The sequence below is a fragment of the Lonchura striata genome, chromosome 1 (assembly GCF_050655825.1).
Source record: "Lonchura striata isolate lonStrDom1 chromosome 1, ASM5065582v1, whole genome shotgun sequence".
Lineage (NCBI taxonomy): Eukaryota > Metazoa > Chordata > Aves > Passeriformes > Estrildidae > Lonchura > Lonchura striata.
In genome coordinates this window covers 15,034,856-15,055,826 of record NC_140703.1, presented here as the reverse complement: position 1 = coordinate 15,055,826, position 20,971 = coordinate 15,034,856, and the positions used below count along the sequence as shown (strand labels likewise).

Sequence of the window (20,971 nt, the reverse complement as noted above, 5' to 3'; positions counted from 1 at the left end):
TTTGTAGGTTTTGGCACTAGTGAATGCAGTTTTCTCTCTTAGCTACATGCATCACTGGCTACTGTTTGAATTAATGTATTATACCACAAGTGACCTTAGAAATGACAGAAATAATAGCAAAACATTCCTGCTCTGTCCATTGCTCCTGACCAGTGAGAGTCAACTGTTTATGATTAATCTCTGCACTGTAGTCTGCATCTGGTGTCAGATTGATGCCATTACACTCAGTCCAGCCGGAATGTGAAAGTGCCTCTCTAGAACTGACAATTTAGTATATTATATTTTTCCTGTATCTGTAAACCTTTAAAATACATTTTTCCTAGGGAAAGCTGCCTGAGTGACATTGCTGTGGCAGAAACTCTCTGGTGATTCCCAAAACAGTATGCAAGGGCATCGGATGTCACAGTGAGAGCAAGTAGTCTCTCCATCTCCTTCAAATATCTCATTAGGACCTCTTGATTCCTGTGGTGTTTGCTAAAAGTTTGCTTGTTGTTATTTTGTGTGCTGTTTTGGTTTCAAACTGTGTCTCATCCTCAGATTGTGCCCTGCTCAGTGTAGTGACATCTTGTTCAGCTGCTGTGCCTCACAGAAATAGATTTGATGGTAGGCTTTTCTGTTTTGATCATATCAGGTAGCAATTTAAAGCTTATTTGACTGAGCCAATTTTTTTTGTCATTGTCTTTTACACAGGAATGGTCATGCTGGGGCAGGCAGAAATTCTTTCTGAGTCTATTGTTTTCTCCCTGAGGAGGGTTGGCAGTGGGAACTTGGGAAAAGATTACGAGACCTGGACAAATACAGGCAGATCCTTGTCCTGAAACACCCTCTCACATGGCTGAAGCTTAGGCAATGCAGGTTTGAAACACTGCCTGTGCCTTTTTATCTAACCACCTTGAGGGATCTTTTTTCAAAGAGTGTCTACAGGTGGTTTTTGAACATATTTCAGCTTTTGGTATCCACTCCTGCAAGGCACTCTACTGCACATGTAGCCATGGGACTTATGGAAAAATATTTCTTGATTATTTTTAACTTCTTTCAATAAAATGTGTCAAACTGAAAATCAAGAAGTGGTGGGAAAGTTTTGCTGAGCTTAAGTGATATTTGTGTTAGTTTATATAAAATTATTTAATCCCCTGCATGAAATTAAAAAGAAAAAAATGCAGAAATGGGTAATTAAACTGGAAACATCTGCATTCAGGTTTTATTTGGGTTAGAATGCCCACACAGCCTTAAATCTCAATTTTTTGAGACAGTCTTTTTGCCCTGAGTGTCCATGCCACCTTCTGCATTAAAGTCTTGATCCTGGACTCAGGCTCTAAGACACGATGACACTAAAATGGTATCAGTGGATTGTTTGAATGGTAAATAAAAAGAAAATTTAAAAATTATGTGGTGGCTGGTCTCTGAGCTGGTGTGTAAAGCTGGTGTTGGAGAAGAGCAGGGCAGGAAACTGTCGGTTTAGCACCTTGTTGAAAATTCCAGCTGTGAAGTCCATGTTGCTTTCCTCTTTTATAACCTCACATGGTTATGTAGTGAAAGAAGGACTAGAGCTTCTTTGTAAGCCACCGTAATTTGTAAACTCTCTCACTTCTTGACACTGTAGGCTTATACACCCGAAACTTTTGGGGGTTGCCATCACATTTAAATTCACCTTGTACAATAAATCAGGTGGATAATTTGTATTTCCTGTATGGAATACCTTTGCAGGCTCTTTTCCTTTCTGGGATGTTTCTTTCCAGGAATGTTAAAAAGCTTTAGTTGGTTCCTGCTTCTTCATCCTCTCCCATTCACTTATGTGGGTCAGGCTGCTGAAGTTTGCTGGCAGATGCCTTTCCTCTCTTCTTGGGCTGTAACTGCAGGTCTGGAGGTTAATTAGATTGGCATGCTGGAGTTTTTTCCCTCCTGTTCTTCCCCCTTACTTCTCATAATACCTCCTTACCTCTGCTGATATCAGCTGTGACAGAGGGACAAGGGAAAGTTTTAGTGAGGTTTTTACAGTTGTGACAGCACTACACCCTCCATCAGACCCACCTGGAAACATTTGATTTCTGGGGAGTGGAGAAGAGGCCCTGAACACATTTGTGTGGATATAACCAAAGACACCAAACAGAAGATAAAACAGCTTGAACTGATGTAAGAAATTAATGTGGCAGATACTGCTGTCAGAAAAATTTTCTCCCACTGGGTTTATGAAAGGCAAGTATAAAAGAGGCTGTTTAGTCTCTGGGGCCACACTGTCTTGTGCAAGAAGCTCCTCCTTGGCAGTGGCATTTATTAGGGTGATAATTCAGCATTGCAAGGGATGCACATCATTTTTTGATTTTTACTGCTATGCTCCTAGAAGATAGCTGACCATTTACCTCTGCTTTTAAATCCCTGTACACTTTTGCTTTCCTTTCAGAGCATATCTGTCTGTTGTGCATATCCTGACCAGCTCATGTGGGGTGAAGGGAGACTGAATCAGTGTGACACAGAGATTTGGGGCAGCCTCAGCCCTAGAGCAAACTCCCCTCAGAGCAGTGTGAGTAGTCTCAATGGCTTTGTGGATAAGAAAAATGAAAAGGAGCTGGCTGAACTGTGTTTTGCATCAGAGCCATCTTTAGTAGCTATTGTTGAGTCCTAGGATGACCTAGAGCCTGATCCCTCACAGTTCTTGCCTTTTCTACTTTACCAGAAATACCTACACATTTGGGATAAACTGCCATACAGATGCCAGGTTAGCTTCTGTTAGATGACAGGGGTTATGTATGATGTTATTATTTACATTACGATGTCTAGAGAGGTGAGAGTTGACTGCACAGCCATCGTGTGCTGTGGTGTGTCCTTAACGAGGGTCAGAGGAGCAGGTCAGGGGAGCAGGGACAGACCATCTGCAGTTTGCAATTCCAGGTGCTCAGCATCTCTCAAAGTCAGACCATTTGTGTGCATCCTTTAATTAAAACACTCTTAGTTCACTTAAAGGTGGATTATTAAGTGAGAATGAAGATTGCTGCTTAGGAAAACAGATGATCATTTTTGCTTAATGAAATGTGTGTGTCTCATTGCTATTTGTCTAAAGAGGGAGAAGCGTGAAGATGTTTGTTCCCTGTAAATAATATTTACACTCCATGTATTCAAACCTGCTCTCATCACAGAGGCTAAGGCATTAAGCTCAAGGGAGCCCTCCAGCACATTTAGCAGGGGCTGTGGGGCAGGGCATGGTGTGTTACTCTTCTTGAAAGAAAGCTGGAGAAGCTAAGGCTGCCTCTTGGAAAAAAGGAAATGCCAGACCTATTATGTCAGATGGTGGGAAAGGAGATGCCCAGCACCTACAGACTGAAGAAGAAGACTGAAATTTAAAAAAGGATGAATGCTACTTCACAATGGACAGGAAAAGCAGAATGCAATGAGAAATCTCTGAGAAGAAAAGCATAGGTCTTACTGTCACCAGAAAAATTAATTTGAGTTTTCAGAATGTTGAAACTGGATATGACACACAGCAGAGAGGGAGGACAAGGATACTTATATCCTAATTTATTATGTCAGTGAGAAGTTTATTACCTCTTTCTTCGATTTAGTGACTTCCATTCCAGTTGTCCACTGAGACCTTGGTGGCTTTCTTCATGCCAGCATATACCAGAGTGTGTATTCATGTACTGCAAAGAAACACAGAAGCTGCCAAAATCCCTCAGTCTTTCAAAAGTGAGGATGTCCTCCATATTTTGTATATTTTTACGTTTATATTCTATGAAATACAATTATTTATCCAAAGTGATAACTGCTTAAGAGGTAGGTGGATATGACAGCCCTGAGTTGACATGGTGGTGTTGGGTCAAAGATTAGAGTCAATGACCTTGGAGGTCTTTTCTAACCTTAATGATTCTATTATTTTATCAAATGTATTTTTAATTATAACAGAGAACATAGAAAAACTCTAGATGAGAGCCACTAGAAATCTTGATCATTTTTGCTACTCCATTACTGGCTAACTATATTTAACAGATGACTTATTTAGACAGATTGCTGTCTCTGGGAATGCATGTTTTTTATCTTCTGAAAATTGTATCTTCCCCTTGGCTGGGTGCTGCTGTTCTGTCAGCTGTTGTGATCATGTTTGCACACATGCACACACACACAAACACACAGAGCCTGCTATCAGGGCAACATCCCACTGGAAAAGGATGAGTTTGACCAGCAAAAGGGAAAATTGCTAATTACAGAGCAAAATGGTGTACAATATCCTGATAGCTACAGTAATAGTGCCCTAACACCACATCATTAAACCCAGTAAAATTCTGTGATTTGATGGAGAGGTAAAAAAAAACCCTAACACTCCTTCCCTTTGGATAGTGTAGAAGCATTTTGTTTGGACTCCTGTCTAGAAAACCCAGAACTTCATTCCCTCCAATAAACTACCAGAATCATGTTGATAAGAACCACTCTGGTGTCTGCCCAAGGGTGCTGACCAGTTCCTGGGCTGATCTGACTCAGATTTGTTGAAGATTTACTGAAGTCTGTGGGGCTCAGTCACTTGCACTGAGATTGAGAATCTTTGTCATATTCAAGACAGTTTTAAAACTAATAAGAACTTGTTGAAGGGAATAACTGCCTCCACCTAATGTAAAAAAAGCAGGTCTAACAATGCAAATGTTAAGAGTACTTAGATCTGTTTTCTTCAGTAAAGAAAAAGTCATCCATATCAGTCATCAGGAATGACAAAGGAGGTTTCTACATAACCTTTTTCGAAATGAACCTAGAATCTATGCTGGAGAAGAATCAGAAAAAGACAGCCAAACAGCAGAGGAATAATAAAGCAAGTCTTCCAAGGTGGTTAAATGGAGTGCATGCATTTATTTCAGTGCTGCCAAGTTTAGCATCCCTTGCTCTAAGCTTTTATTTTTTCACTTTTCATGGACATTTGTCATGATTTTGACTGAATGACACTAACATGACTTTTTACACAGCTATATCAGTATTTGCCACTGTTTGCTTCAACCAAGTGCTGACTGCCACAAAGACTGTGGGACTTCTTATTTGAAAAAATTCTTCTCCCCTTTCCTTCCCCTTCTTGATTCAGTATATTGGGTTTGCATTACCAGGTTTTGCTGGTGGAGGTCTGCAGGTGGCTTCTGTGTGAAGCTGCCAGAAGCTGCCTTTGTGTCCAACAGAGCTAATGCCAGGTGGCTCCAAGACAGACTCAATGCCAAGCTCCTCTGGGATGGTGGAACAGCCCCTGGGATTTGAGTAGGAGAAGGAGGAAAACCTGTACAACAACCTGTGGCTGGAGAGAGAGGTGAGAAGGGAAGAAACAGTTCTGCAGACACCCAGGAAAATATTTCAGTGGAAAATGAGGAGCAGGAGGTGCTCCAGATCCCTGAGATTCCCCTGCAGGCCATGGAGGATCCCACAGTGGAGCCTGATATTTAAATGTGACTTTGTCAGTGGATGTCTGAAATAAGGCTCTGGGGAACTGAGCACAGCTACCACTCCCTCTACCTCGTGCTGCCAGTGGGGAGGAGGGAGAGAAAATTGTGAGCGAAGTTGAACCTGGGTAAAAGGACTTTGGTGGGTAATAAAGCCATTTCCCCAAGTCAAATCTGTTTTGCTGTTAAGTGACCTCTCGCTTTTTTTAAATTGACCTATCAGCCTTTTGATATATTTTCTCTGTTTTCCAGCTGAGAAGGAGAATGATAGACCAGCTTCCTGGGCACCTGGTGTCAGCCCACCCCATCCAGGAAGATATTAAAAAAATTCCAATCCTGCGTGGCACTGAATAGCTTCTACTGCTTTTCTTAAAGAAATCCTTGTGTATGGTTGGTTCTGATTGACTAAAAAATAAATAGCTCACACAAGAGAGAAAACATTTAATATAAATTAAAATTATTAGATTTGCTCAGAAATCTCTGAGTCCTTTTGTTTTCTGCTGCTTTAATTAATATTTTGAAAGTTGCATTGGAAAATAAATAGCCTAGGGATATATTTATTGCAAATGTTTTGAATTTTCCATTATTAAAGAGCTTGACTGTATTGCTCTTAAACAGACTGAGCTCAGGTGAGAAAATGGAAGAATAGATGAGGCAAATATTCGAATGACTTCTAAATAAATTCATCTTTCCATGACAATGTTTGCTTTTAAAGATTCCACTCTCTGAAATAGTTTCTTGCATCATTAGTAAATAGTGCATAGCAGGCTGATTGTTCACCTTGTTTTGTGCAAAATCTTTGTGCATTTGCTTTGAGTAGAGACTATGGAATGAATGTATTTAAGATTTTAAAAGTCTCTGTTTTCTAAAAAACAGCTTTACCACCAAGCTACATCTCTTGAAATCTGTAAGATCAGGTTTCCCCCCGCACTCAGTTTCTTGACTTGTAAACATGTAAATCATATTTTAAGACCCTCTGCCATTAATCTACCTATGTGTTTTCCTCCATCTCTGAAAAAACATACTATTTTGAAGTTCAGAGGACTTTCAATCTGTAAAAGTCCTGCTGGAAGAATATAGGTGAATCTTTGTGGTGTTATTTTTTTTACATAAATCGCTAGATTATGCCTTTATTTTTCAAGAGATATTTAAATGTAACTTTGTTAGTAATGATGAGATTGTCATGGGGAAGCACTTACATAGATTTATATTGATTGGCTGCATATTGGATGAGAGCCCCAAGATCTGAAGCTGATAAAATTCATGGTCATTCACTACATCCAGTCTTCCAGTTATTTAAAATGAAGGGGAAACTTCTAAGGATAGTTTCCTTTCATCAAAGAGAAGAAGACTGAGGAAGTTATTGGCAGTTGTGCTTTTGCCATGAAGAACTTTAGCTGATTGTCCCATTGTTTCTGAATAGAAAACCACCTCTGTTAAGTTTTCTGCCTGGCATTACTCATCCCTGTGCCTCCCCTCTTTTTTTTTTTTTTTTTTTTTTTTTTTTTTTTTTTTTTTTTCTTCTGAGAGATGCTGGGCTCTCTCTGTCACCAGGGAGCTTTGAACATTTTTCTTTCATACATTTCCTGGGAGCATCCACTTTCTACATATGACTTCTATCCTTCCATTAGTGTTTTTCTGTCTCTTCTACCTTGCAAACCCTTGCATGCCTCCAAAGCTCTTAGACCTTCACCTGCTCCCTCCCTTCTGAGCATGTTCTTTCCTCTGATTCCTGTGTTGTGCGTGCTTTTTGCTTTTTCAGTCTTTGATCTGACCTTCCACCTCTAACAAAACCTTTGGTCTTAACATTTAGTAGGGACAGTCTTTCAAAATCATTTTCATACCCTTAGGGTAGGTCTTGCTTCTTACTCCTGTTTTGTCTTAGAATAGCCTAGAATCTTTATGAGGAATAGTAAAATATCATTAGACCATCTGTCACATCCATAATCTTGAGATTTATTTGATATAGGAGTGACCAGTGTCTCATTAGTTTGTTCCTGACATCATCTGTGTGGAGCTCAGCTACTTCTTTCCTTGAACTTTAATCCTTCTTGGTTTGCATTAATGTTATGAAATTGCCTTTGCAAGGGAACAAAAACCCTGAGATTCTTCCTATGTGTTCTTCCTGAACTTTTATGCACATGCACACATATGTTTGTGTGTATATATATATGTATATATGCATATAATGAACATGGGAACATTGTTCACCAGTCTTTTGGAAGGTGTTTATGAGGAAAAGCACTTGAAGTTAATAATAAAACACATTCAAAACTATAAACACATTACTTTGAGTTCACAATTGTAACTGTTGATGTGCTTTGCCAACTAGGTGGAGCTTGAGGCTGGGATCCAGCTGACTTTGTAATCAGATCCAGGTGGGAAAGAGGTGATTTCCATAAAGCAACAGAAGCAGCAGCTGAGTTTGCTTGTTTGGAGGAGGTGGTGGGGTCTTAACTGATTTCAGCTTCTTGGGCTGGGTGGCCTCTCTTCTTCAGCAGTAGAGGGTGTCCTCAAAAGTAATGCCTTAGTGGCAACTCTTGTTCCTCTGGGTGAGCTGTCAGCTTGTTTTGGTGCTCTGCAATTGAAAGTTCAGTTAGTGGAAGAGAAGAAGATGAGTGTTTGGGGCTGGCACCTGAAGTGGCAGCATTCAGGCCTGGTGGATGTCGGGGAACAGGCGAGTGCTGCTGACTCCACAGAACATCTCTAATCAATCTCAGCAAAGTCGAGGTAAGGAGGTTTGTGGCTGATACCTTTCCATTTTGGTATTTTGCTCAGGTTAGGTGCAGGTGGCACCTGGCTCCTATATCTGGAGGGTATCACCTGCAGGGATGGGCTCCAGCCCCACCGTGTGCTGCTCTAGGGGTCTCTTGGGTGAACAGTCTTGTCTTTGCTGGTCATCTCCACATCACTGTTGCTTGACTTTTGAGGTTGTTTTAAGAATCAAAGCTTTGATGCATGTTGTGGCCCTCATATTTAAAGGTGAGGAAGTATCTGGTGTGGAGTATCTGGCTCTCTTGGGAAGACCTTGCTGTTGGTGGCCTTGAATGGAAATGTTGGTGCCAATAACCAAGGGGTGAGAAGTCCTATTATTCTTAAGCTTTAGCTGAGCACACTTTTGAGAACATAAAATTATGTTTTGCCATTAACCTTGAGATAAATATTTGGAAATAAGGCAGTCAAATGCTTTGATGCTCTGAAAAGACATATCCCTATTTTAACTCTTGGTGTATGCATTTTTGTTCTCTTGTTATAACGTACTATTAGCCTTAATCAGAGCCCATGGAGATGATGGAAATAGGAATTAATTGGACTTTATGAATTTTTTTTAAATGAAATAATGCAATAATCTGTAAAGGGCTTTGGTGTAGCACAACAGAGGTTGGGCAGCAGTACTTGCTTCCTTTTCTGTGTAGTTGTTTGTAATTAATGACAGTTTACAGAAAGGTTTTGAATACTGCTGGAAATGCAAACCCTGCAGCACTAGCCTTTTCCCACACTTATTTTCCTAAGCAAAACTGTCCCTTTGTGATAACTAATATAATCTTGGAAAGAAACAAAATATTCAGCAGAGTAGCACCTGTGGTATTACTGAGAGATTGTTCCTGAGAGGATGCTAGACTCTAATAGAATATTTTTAGTATCCTTCTGACTCTTCCTGCTCTCCCGCTGTTTAAAGCTGACTTTCCTTTATTCTTTCTTGGAGAACTTGTATATACTGACCTTTAGAATGTGCTGCTTATTGATGATGATCCAACGTGTATTTAAGAACATCTATTTTGCTGAATACTAAGCTGAAACACAAGTTTTGCAGAAGAGACCACAAAACATGTTGTGCATTAATTATTTGATGTAAAACTCACCCAGTAGAAAACTGTTGGATGACTATTTTCTATCTAAAAAAGTGTCCTTTGTTTCCATCTATGGCTTTCTCTTTTCCTATTAAAATGTCTTTATTTGAACCCGTGAGTTTTCTCACTTTTAGCTTTCTGATTCTCTCCCCCATCCCACTGTGGAGGAGTGAGTGGCTGTGTGGGGCTGGGCTGAGCTCATTAAACCACAATTCCCCAAAGTACAATTAGAAGCAAAGATTGGTTGGGACAAAAACCTGTGACTGCTTTAAGCAAAGGTCATAAGAGAATGTCCAGGGAATGTTCATACTTGTTTACAAATTTATTGCTATCATGCTGCTGTTGTAGTAAACTCCCCTTCTTGAAAGGTGAGAACTGAAGAAGAACACAGTGTTCTCTCTAGGTTTAAGTGAGTCACCTGGTTGATGCCTTTGCAGCAATAATATAGCTGCCTGATAATGCTTTGTAGCTTTTTTCTCCCCCTTCTCCTTGACTAATTTAGAATGAAAACTGCTCTGCAGGATTAAAACATGCAAGAATGGTGGTGGAAATTCTAATATTCAAGACTGGCTTAATTTCAGTATAGGTGAATAGATGTAGGTAAATGGAATGTTGCATGCAATTAATGTACTTAAATTTCAATATCTATTTCTGATGCATTAGGTAATGTGGGGATTTCTTTTCCAAAGCTTGCTCTGAAGTCTGGAAATATAAAAGCAACTTTTTCAATACAACATAAGGCTGAACATACTAACTGTACCTCTATGAAAGTTTGGCAATGACTTATTTTTATAACCCAATAAAATAGAATGAATTTTTTTCAATTTGTCCTGCTTGCATTGTTGCAAAGTACTCCCATTCTTTTCCCCCTCAAGAGTGAAAAACAATTCCTTGTAAATGCTTTTCACTGAACAAATGGTTAGATATAAGTTACACCACTTGCTTTAAGCACCTGTCCAAGGATATGCACTGCTAATAGCTTTTTCCTAACAAAACTTAATCAATAAACATTAACTGGGGAATTGGAGAATGCAGGTTATTTGTTTTATTGTGCATCACTAAATAACATTTTTGAGTTTGATGATCAGCCTACCTTCTGAATTCCAATTTCTGCCAAGCCTGATTTATTATTGTTTTTCTTCCTCAAAGTGGTTCATATCAACATCAGGGTAGATTTTCCTACTGTACTGATATAGCAGTTAATAAATTTTATCAAAACTTCCAGAACTTGGTGAAATATATGCAAATGTCTTATTTGTATGCAGCAGAATTTGCACACTCAGTTTTGCGAATGTAAAATCCAAATGATGCTATTAGAATTTTGCTCAAGGCTACAACACTGCAAAAGAAACTTGGGAGACTTAGAGTTTTCCCAAGCTTTTTTTTCCCCCCTACTATCTGTAAGTCTTGATGTAGCTTGTCTACATCCATGTCTCTGTGCAATGTTCAATATACTGTTACACTGTGCCTTCATACCAACATCTGCACAAACTGGTCAATGTGTTTTGCTCCAAATCCAGCACTGTTACTCCTCCAAGCTCAGGCCAAGGTGTTAGGAACTGCACTGAGAGCATTTTGGGGTAATGTGCTGTCAGTAACTGCAGGGAAAACCTAAAGGCTGTTTTGTAGCTGCCCTGGGATTCTTTGGGGGATCCTCTCTGCGAGGCTGTGGTGCCTGACTCTGCACAGCTCCTCCCTCCACCACCTGTGTTCAGGAATCTTGCCTCATCTTAGTGAGTTTTTGAAGTGTTTCTTACATTAGTCTCTGAAATGTTTATCATTTCTCTCAGCAGACAACTTGCTTTTGGTTTTTCTCCTCTCTGAAAAATGTGCTCCGGTCAGGATCTCTGGATCCTCCACAGCTGGAGGGGATCTCACTGGGCTTTGGAGCCTGGTGAGGTGAGTGTCTGCCTACCCTGTGGGAAAGCAGCCCAGCTCTTCAGAGGAGCTGTTCTCTCCTAGGACTGCTGCAATAGCCAGAGATCACTCACTGATTATTAATGCCTACATGAAGATTAACTCTGCTAATTTTCTGTTCCTGTGGAAAATTGGCAAAAAACCTTGTTTCCTGAGGAGGAGCCACACAATCCCCAAGTATCTGCTCAGGTGGAGGAATTCATTGTGTGGTGTCACCTAGAGTAAATGTGACATGATCAGCTGAACTTGCCTGATATGCAGAAGAAAGGAATTGTGCTTCAGAGAGGCTGAAAGGTGTGGAGGTGCTGATGGTTTAGATAGGGACTTATGGTTTATAGAGCTGATCTTTACCCTAAAGCTCTCCTGTGTCCTTGTGCAGGGTAATAACCAGTAACTAAATACAACACGTGGGGTTTTTTTTCTTTCCTCTATGGTATATATAATTTTACTTTGAGTTCAGTGACTTTGTTAATTACCTGCAACTCTGAAGTTACTTACAGACAGCTTTAATGCTATGTAAATAAATCACTAGGCATAATGCAACTTTTGGATAACAATGATTTTTGAAGCTTTATGGAAGTCTCTTGCTATTGCAAACTATTTTTTTTAAATTACAGCAGAAACATAATTTTTCTGTATGGTTGCTATCTTAAGTATTTGAAATGCTTAATAGCTAACACTGTTGATAAAAGCTGATGTCTGGCTTGAAAAATGTATGTATAACAAAAATGAAGCAACTTTATACAAAACTTATGTCCACAGACTGGACACATTTCTTCTTTTCATACAGCTCATCCCTTGTGTTGCCTACTATTGTTACCTTTCACCTCACTGACCTGTGCCATACCTCATGCCTCAAAATTATCTAAATGGTCTTTAAGAAACATGCAACAATTATGTGGCCATAAATTAATAGTAAATAGTGATAACTGCAAGATGCAGGTTAGGCTTCCATTTTTAATATCTGAAATAATATTTTGTGAATTAATTCTTGACTTCTGATTTTTGGACTTGGAATAGTTTTCAAGAAAAAGCAAAAAAAGAGTCCTTTAAACCATGTTAACAGCTGCTACATGTAATATTTCCATTTCCTAATCAGTGGTCTAAATGGAAATTTTTGGTTTCTTTGATTCTTCCAGTAAAAGCAAGACATGAATAAGCAAGGAATGGTCTCCTAGTTTTGCAGATAACCTGTATAATGCAGTTAACCACAGAAATAGGAGGAACCATCACCTCAGATCACAAGTATACTTCCTACAGTGTAAATGAGACAAACTAAACAAATCTTTAGATGACAGGTTATAGAGAATTTCTCTTCAGAAAAAAACACCTTGGTGAAATTCAGGCTAATTCCTGGGTAAAAAGCATTTTGAGATATTTGAAAGGTAGAATTGTTATCAGAAGCTTTGCACAGTGAATGGACAAGCTGTTATGGAAGTTGCAATACTTGGGCCTGCCCAGGAGTCTGGCTGGGATCAGGGAAGACGGGTTATCAACCTGATGCTGCATTTCCTCTTCAATTAAATAAATATGTACACCATGAGCAACTCTTCATATCTGGTGATTTTTGTTTTGTTTGTTTTGTTTGCTTTTGTCTTTTATGTTTTGTTCTTTTTTTTCCCCTTGTCTTCACATTAGATTGGGAAGTTTGGCTTTAATAATACTAATGTTCCTTTCATGATGGGGGTGTGTGGTTTGGTTGTACAGTACACCTCATACTGTACAACCATGGTTTGGTTGTACAGTATGAGGTGTAAAGCCAGGGTTTGGCTGGCACTGCGATGCAGGAGCAGCTAAACCAGAGATAAGATTACTTTTATTTTAGTGTCTGACTGCTTTAAGAGCTTGTGGGTGAAGCAAGAGGCAGCTAGGTAGTTTGCCATTTTTCCTGGGCTGGTAACTGAGCTGTGTTTCCTGGGACAAAAGCCTCTGTGAATCTCAAGCTGTGTTTAGCAGGTTGCCAGCTGCTGTAGCCCAGCCCTGAGGAGAGGGATGAGAGGATGCTTTGGCTAAGGCAGGGCAGGGTGAAGGAAAACTCCGAGTGTGCAAGATTCCCTGGCTTTAGTGTGATCATCAGCCAAGGAGTCTTGGCTGTCTTGTAGCTGTCATTGAAGAGATTTCTGCCTTTTATCCTCCATGTGCTTGCATGTGAGAGCTCTGAGTGTTTGAGCAATCAAGTGTTGGTTTAATCTTTGCTCCTTAAGTGCGTGTGTGGTTCTTCTGGAGTCGTGCAGCCCTGGAACATCAGGGATGGTGTTGGCAGAAGCAGCACATGACTGAGATACAGTCAACCTCTCCTGCTATCAAAATCCTCTCTTGTAAAAGCACACACTCCCTTTAGCCTGTGAGCAGTTCTGCTTGCTGGTTAAGCACTTGTGTTTCTCCCCTGCTTCCCTCTGAATTACAGTTGGCTGTAATCCGACAGCCACCTGGGGAAAGGGAATAAACGATGGGATATTTCTTCTTTTGTGTAATAACCACAAAATGCAGCTTTCAGTGCACTCCATATTTGACTGCTTTGGAAGAAGGAAAAAAATTCTTCAGGGAGACAGATGCCATTTAATATACAGGATGTTTGTGATAAAGTAAAGAAATACTGCACTCCAGGGGATCTTGACTTTCTTTTCTATTTTAGAATATGGATATTTCTAGCACAAAAAACTCTGCCTGCATTATGGGAACAGAAATGATGGCAAGAATTAAGAATTTAACTCTCTTGACTTTTGAATAAAAAGTCTATTGAATAAAAAGGATCTAAACTGTAGGGGGAAAAAAGTAAAATACAGGCATGCAGGATGGTGACTTCAAGATTTAAGAGAAGAGTCTTCACTATAAGCTGTTAATAGCAATGCTGCTGTATGAATATCACAGAGGTTGATTTCAAGAAAAGATTTTCTGCTATGGATGGGAACCGTTTATCATTTTGGGTTTGGTTTTTTTGCAACTTGTATATCCAAATTTAATTGGTGACAATGAAATGCATCTTAGCTCAGCTGATATCTGCAGCATCTATTTACAGTAAGTAGTTGTTACTCCTGTTCTTCGCTCAGTATAATTGTTTTTCAGTAAAATAGTCTCTGCCCTCAGTTTCCCAGCACCATATAGGGGAGGATATTGCAGAAATATCTCAGCATTGTGGACTTTCTGACTGTTTTATTGAAAAGATGTCATATTTGGGTTAGCAGTGAAAGAAAAACAATTGAAAATGTATGAAAGAGCAAGAGGAGATGGGGAGGCTCATGGTCGAGGACAGATTTATCATTTTAATGATATTTTATGGTGTGCTCCTGAATATGCATCAACAGGTTGTAAATAATCCAAAGAGAGGATTTGCACAGGCTCTGAAATGCTCTCAGTATCCCAGTTCAATTTCAAGCTGTGACAAATAAGCATAAATACTGCAGGCAGCGTTTTGCTCATTTCTCTAGCATTCAATCACTTAAAAAACAGACTTAAAAGAAACAATGCTGTGAAACCTGGCTTAACTGACCACTGGGGACAATGACAAAAACTGGGAAATATCTTTTTAATGGATATTTTATAATTTTCTGGAATGCTTCATGGAGAATATTTTTTTATATAAGGGTGATTTCTTGCATAATACTAAATGTATGGAAAATATGACTTATGGAAATAATGGCCAAGTTTTCCACACTCTAAAAAAACTTTGTAAGCAACAGTAATTTCACAGTGACCTCTTTTTCACACTGAGGTCTGCTGGCTGTGTGAGGATGCTTCATAATAGTGGTGATCATGAATTTGCAGTAGAAGTTTCTCTTAGGTGCCAATTCAGACAGGACTTAATTAGGAAATTAAACTCTAATAATAAAGATAAAATTTCTGGTCATAATTGGGAATGGAGTGGTGGTAAGGCTTTTTTAGGGGTAAGTTAGGACTGAGCACAAATGTTCTGACTGCATCATATAACAAGGATTTGTTTCTGCGTAACCAGTGGCAAATCTCTGGCCACTACTCAGGATGGACAGGTATTTGTTTTGATGCTTTCCAGAGGGTTTCATCATGTGGGGTTTGCTGAAGTGGCTCTTGTACATCTCTTTAAAAGACCCAAAATCAGCTGAGTTTATTTATTATTATTCTGATAGTAGAAGGCAGAGGGTCTTCTGTAGTCAGACAACTGAGGAAGTCTTGGAAGCTGGAATATTTTCATATTCGTGTTCCAAATGAAAAATGCTTATTAAACAAATTGTTTGAAACTCTGAGCTACACAATGTAAATAGACTAATGCACATACAATGCCTGAACACTTTACATTATGATTTTGAAAGCTGCACTTCCAGAATAGCACAGAAGACTGGTGAGCATCCTTCTTTCTAATGACTGTGTTGATCAGCTTTGTGCTTTCAACCTTCAGTTCCTCCTTTGGGATAATTAATTACTGGTCAGTCACCAAGTGCCTGAAGGCTGCTCTTTGTGGAGACACCAGGTTTTTCCTCTGCTCTGCAGTGGAGGGAGCACTGATCACTCTGGTGGGCTGTGGGAGTCTTTGTGTCTGTTGGCAAGGGACTGAGAAGATAGAGGAGTGACAGTCACCTTCCCCAGTGCCCTGTAAGGAAACAGGGAATGAGGAGAGAGGGAACAGTGTGATGGCCAAGACAATCAATGCTTAAGGAAAGAGTATTCTATACAAGCATTTATAAGTGGAGTTTTAAACAAGTCTATGTGCTGGTAGACAGAACACTTAACCATGAAACACATCAATCATACAAACCTTTCTCATCCTCAAGTGGCTGGATTCACCATGTCGATTTTGCTGCTGAACCCCATCGTGAGATGATGCAGCAACCACCTGATTCTTCAGCATGCTCTTCATTTGTGTGTTCCTGACCGCCTCCAGGGTACCAACCTGTTTCTGAAGTGTCCATGGAAACCTGAATGGACCAGGGGAGGCTTTCACTTTGTTTCCCACAGTGTGGGCTCTGCACAGGAATGTACTTCCTGTGAGCTTCCTAAACTCCTTGAAACATGTGAATGCGCATGAACACACACTCAGCTGTCAATTTGATAACAAGCTGGTATTTTAGTTATGAAGAACCCAATCTGTCCAGTGTCTTGGATGTCTAGATGTGAAATCCATCATGCAGGAAAGTGTCTACTTCTACGCTAGGAATTAAATCACGCTGCCTTCATAAAATCACATCACAGAAGTTTGATGAAGTGCAATCCATTTTTCAAGGCACGGTCACTTGGCTACAGTCAGAGTCTGAAAGAGCAGCTGCTGCTGCTTCTTTGTGTCATCTGTGAGATGGGCTGCCACCATTAATTCTGTAACCAAATAAATGCAGATATTTGCAAGAGCTTTTGTTTTTCTCCTTAGAATATCCAAAGGTCACACAGCTGCTTGAGGGTTGATTTAAGACAATGTTTTTTATTGGTTTAAGGACAAAATCTCGTTCTTTATAGGAAATGCTAATACTGAAGATGGGTAAAATTTTGCAATGAAAAGTTCATTCTTATTATGTTATGAAATACTGATGCTTGTGTTGGGTGATTCAAGGAGTGCTGCAATGTCTTGCCATTGTATAACACCCCTTTAACTATGGTGTGTCGATTTTTCCTGTGAACACAAGCAGGTTTTTAGGAGGACAAACGGTGACAGATGCTTTTCTAAGTTTGCCTGAGCTCTACATTTTCAGTGAAATATGAATTTGTGAACTCATGAATGTATAGGTAGGTGAATAAACAGCTGTATAACATAGAGGGAGACAGGAATTAATTGTGCTTGAAGGTGTGGATTGAAAAATAAAACAAGCCGAAGCACTTCAAGGTCAACCAACAACTTCTTGCTTCCTTTTTTTGCCTTTTTTTCTTCACTGCAGAATTATTTCTTTCTGACCTGAAATCTTGAGCTCTTAGCTTCCTCTAAGTTCAGATTGTGGCTTAAGCTGTCGAACAATGTGGTTCATATTTATTTCCTGTGCTGATATGAAATCAGTCTATCTGTTACTCCTTATGAGAAGGATTGAACAGCAATGTGGTAAATGTTAGATTAGATCAGAATTTTGAAACTGTCATTTACAGTAGAGGGCTGCTGTAAAACCACAGGGTAACCCCAGGTTTGTTATGTTTGTTGTAATTCTTATTTAGTTACAGGATTTATAGTTAGCTGAGACTTACATTGCTTTGTGCCACATGTTATACCCTGCTGATCCTTCCTGTAAAAATCAAACAGATGTTTCCAAATATATGGGTGATTAGGTTTGCTCAAAATTTTGCTGTTCATCAATTTTTATGCACAATATAATATCTTTAATGGATTTTAGGTTGAATTACAATGGCAGAGATATTCTTGGTGCAAATTGAAAAAGATGCTCACAGAATACTGCTGCAAGGATATAGCACATGCTGAAATATCAGGCATGAATAAATGAAGCTGGACTTTTACAGCTTCGTTGTTCTTTTCTCGTCACTGCAAGGTCCTAAACATGGGAAATTGAATGGCTCCAGTTCATGGAATTCACTTATTGAAAATATTTAGACTTTCAATTACAATATAAATATAGAAATTTTTATTTGTTTTTTGCCTTCTGATTTGATAGGGTCTTTTTTGAATGTCAAAGCATTTCTCTCCACTGGCCCCATATATGTGTAGAACATGGTTGCACTGACAAGTCCTCTCTGGTGAGAACAACTTTGGTGTTGGTAGAGCAGATTTTCTGATGCTTGGTGACTGCTGCATAATTTGCATTAATAAAAATGTTGTTTACAGCTCTATGTACAAGTCCAGTGGGCTGCAGCCTTGGCCCTCAGCAAAAATTGTCACTGTGGAGATATGGATGCCTATCTTGTCTTTGCTATAAGAGAATTTAGATTTTGAGAACTTGTATAGATATGCACATGATCACACAACCTCCTTTATGTTGCATCTTTTCTTTTGAGAGAAGTTTGTCACCTGTTTCTGGTACTCAGTGATGTAGGTTCACTGGTGAAGTTCATTTTATCTAACTGAAATATTTTAGTCGTCTTCCACTAACAGTAACATATTCTACCTTTTAAGTCTAACAACAATTAAAATAAGTAATTGTCTCTTTATTATTTATACTAATATAATTTTATATCTATTTAAAATATACTTAGATAATGGGAAAGGGCTCATTGCCAGTGATATTTTTCCACTGCAAATGACATTCAGTTCATATTAGAGGTATTTATTTTAAAGTAATATCTAGTGCTGCTGTTATTGGCTGTGTTAAGAACATTTTCCTGTCATTCTTAATGCAATGAATTATTTGTCAGCAAACCAACTGCTGAGTTCTCCATCCATGTACCCAGAAGAATAAAGTAGTGGGAGAGCTTTGGAGGGCTTCCTGTGCTGTGCTAGTAAAGGGAGAATTCTATTCTGGTTTGTACCCTGAATTGGCTGTGCTAGTTCAGATTTGAAGGTTTTCTCTACTTAGAAAAGGTTTCACCATGAGCAGAAAATGAGCCAAGCACAACAGCTAAAAATTATTTTGGTTTAGCTTTACAATAAGCAGCAACTTGTATGTGTAATATTTCTTTGGGTGCGTGGAAAAATGGCAATGGCTTCTGACTTTGAGTACAAAGTAAATTTCACAAAGGGAAGGAATGTTGAATTTTCTTGTTTTGCTTGCCTTCTAATATAAGTTATTGTCTCCTTCTCGTTCCCCACATCCCTTGTTTGTTTTCCCTTTTGATTCTTCCCTTTTACTCTGTTACCCCAAAGAAAATGAAATCCTTTCTTACAAGACTGGTGAGACAGAGGCAGATTTGCAATCACAGTAATGAGAAGATGACACAATTTATTATGAGTGATAGTATAATTACTAGGAGATGTGATTTATTACAGAACTATACCAAGGCTGTTGGCATGAAGTCTCCTCCTCCTCACAAGAAGGACCAAAATACAAACTTGCAGTAAGTCAGCAGTTCTTTCCCGTTTTGACTTGGCATTTGCAACAAAATGGTTTGATTTCTATCTAATCCAGCTCTGGAACTAGCAAAAGCCAAGTTCTTTGAGAAATTTTAGTAATGCTATGGAACAAGAGAAAATTATGCCAAACTTTTCATCTTTATGTATATAAGCCTTTAAAAGGGTTTTCAGGTTGCTGCACTCACAGCTTTGTAATTTTTCATGTTTGGCATGCACTAGGCAGGGCTGCAATGATTTCTGTATCAAACACTTCTGCCTCACTAAAAACCATAATATATTATTCTACTTTGGTTTATTAGTGCAACACTTCAGTTATAAATTATCCATATTCTGCACTTTGTGAGAATTTTGCTCCTTTCGTATGGAGAGGAACAATTTTATGTCATATGAGAGATCTTGCCAAGAATTTTTGCTCTTTTAGTATTTGCCAAATGTTTTCAGCCTCACCTTGCTATATTGACTACAGTTTTGAGATGGTCAAAAAATCTCAGCCTGTAAGTAATTTGTGAGGCCCTGATTACCTTGTTGTTTTCCATCTGTTGACTGCTCTCCAAGAGTCACTTTCACAATATTCACTAGCTCTGACATGTTTAAGTTGCTTTATGAATTATGTGTGACAAGAAATAATCTTCACTGCACAGGAAAGAGCTCATGGTGCTTGTCTGCTGCATGTGGCATTAAACTCAACCACTGTTGCCCCTAGAAATGTGTTTGGGATTAAAATGAGAAAAAAAAAAAAAAGAATCAGGAGGAAAATATGCCTGAAAAATGAAATGGTTTTGAAGAAGCTTTCATATGACAGAAAGCAAGATAAAATGGTATTTTGTTTTTGGTGTATTCAGTCATTAAACTTTACACCTGAAAGCCTCTATATGGTACCTCTGCTGCCTGTAAGGCATTGACAAATTATGAGCAATCACCCCATTAATTCTGGACCCATGAGATGAATGTATGGCTCAGACATCAGAGATCATCAGTGTGTGCCCAAACCTCTTTTGTGGTTTTTTTTGTGCCTCTAGAATAGGTGAGAGCCCTACTGTTTCTGCCTCCACCTGTTTTGGAGCTTTTGAAGCGTGTGAAACACTGATTTTGGTGATGCTAGTGTGAATGGTTAGGTAGTAAAATGTGTCAGAGTGATGTTTGAACCTAGTGGTCCCTTTCCTATCTGCTATGGCTTGTATGGATATGAAACTAAGGGAACTTGGATGAAAACCATTTATTTATTCAAATTATTTTTATTGCTAGTTCTCTTCAGCATCAATGTGTGCTAACCCTCACCATGAATAATGGTAAACACAATTTTGTCATACTTGAGTGTGGGTCTAAGGGGGATCTAAATCTTTTATAACAGGAATCCACTGATCTTTTCAACACAACTACACCCACTTTTTCTTGTAGGATGTACAGATGTTTGTCCAATATTTTCAGTTTAATATCATAGAAGTTCATAAAAAACCCTGTTTAAGAGGGTTAAAGAGATTCTGTGATAATTTAGTATAATAATTTCACAGTTTTTTTTGTTGGTAGTGATTAATCCCAATCCAAGAATAGAAATACTAGCTATTTTTACTTCTCAAAATATATTTATGAACACTTAATAACAGCATGAATTATAAGATTGAAGATCAATTTTTACCTCTGTTATATTCTGATCACTGGATGATCTGAAAGAATTATGTGTAGCATGGAGGGAGGATGAAGTTGATGAGTGAATGGAGTTGGAGAACCAGAAATTTCCATTTGAAGAAGAAGACTTAAAGCCTTTTCTCTTAACTGAAAAGCTGTATAATTTAAATTAAATTGGTGTGTTTGGATATTGGCTGCATAAATAACTTGAACTTGGTGGCCTTTTCTTCACAAATGTGTTTTAGGGTTACATTTTTCTTTTTGAG

At 38.9% G+C, this 20,971-nt stretch overlaps 1 protein-coding gene across 1 annotated transcript in view; it reads left to right on the top strand.

The window, feature by feature from the left end:
• POU1F1 (POU class 1 homeobox 1) overlaps positions 1 to 20,971 on the top strand; it is a 157,948-nt gene that overhangs the window by 3,706 nt on the left and 133,271 nt on the right. The window contains exons 3-4 of the mRNA XM_085559107.1: positions 5,079 to 5,272; positions 5,655 to 8,132. The gene's annotated coding sequence lies outside the window, so the exon portion shown is untranslated. The remainder of the gene's footprint in view (positions 1 to 5,078; positions 5,273 to 5,654; positions 8,133 to 20,971) is intronic.